The sequence below is a fragment of the Wasmannia auropunctata genome, unplaced genomic scaffold, assembly GCF_000956235.1.
Source record: "Wasmannia auropunctata unplaced genomic scaffold, wasmannia.A_1.0 LD336111.1, whole genome shotgun sequence".
Taxonomy (NCBI): Eukaryota; Metazoa; Arthropoda; class Insecta; order Hymenoptera; family Formicidae; genus Wasmannia; species Wasmannia auropunctata.
This window is the reverse complement of record NW_012026779.1, coordinates 3,594,771-3,595,276: the sequence shown is the minus strand read 5'-3', so window position 1 is coordinate 3,595,276 and position 506 is coordinate 3,594,771.

Sequence of the window (506 nt, the reverse complement as noted above, 5' to 3'; positions counted from 1 at the left end):
TACTCGCGTGATACGGGTACCCGCGTGGTACGGGTACCCGCGTGATACGAGTACCCGCCTGATACGGGTACCCGAGGAATCGGTTCTCACCCGTGTGCAACGAATGACGGGCGGGCGGGCGGGTACCCGGGTTTTCCGAGCAGTAGAGTACAGTATATAACTTCTCTTGATTTAAAATGGATATTGACAAATTCCGTTAGAAGCGAAATCGAGGAAATTTACTGCTTTTATGCATAACGGTTCGGCATATCAGTTCTGTAGAGTTTCTTTTGGCCTTAAAATGGTTGGTAGCGCATTCATACGAGCGATCAGAAAAGAAGTAATTAATGCGTTTGATTTATTCATAACTGTATACATAGACGATATTTTAATCATAAAACTTTCGAAGAACATTTACAACATGTAAATATATTGTTACAAACATTAAACAAATACAATTTTAAACTAAATCTTGAGAAGGCAAGATTTTGCTGTTGAAACCCCGTTTCTAGGCGTTATTTTGTCAC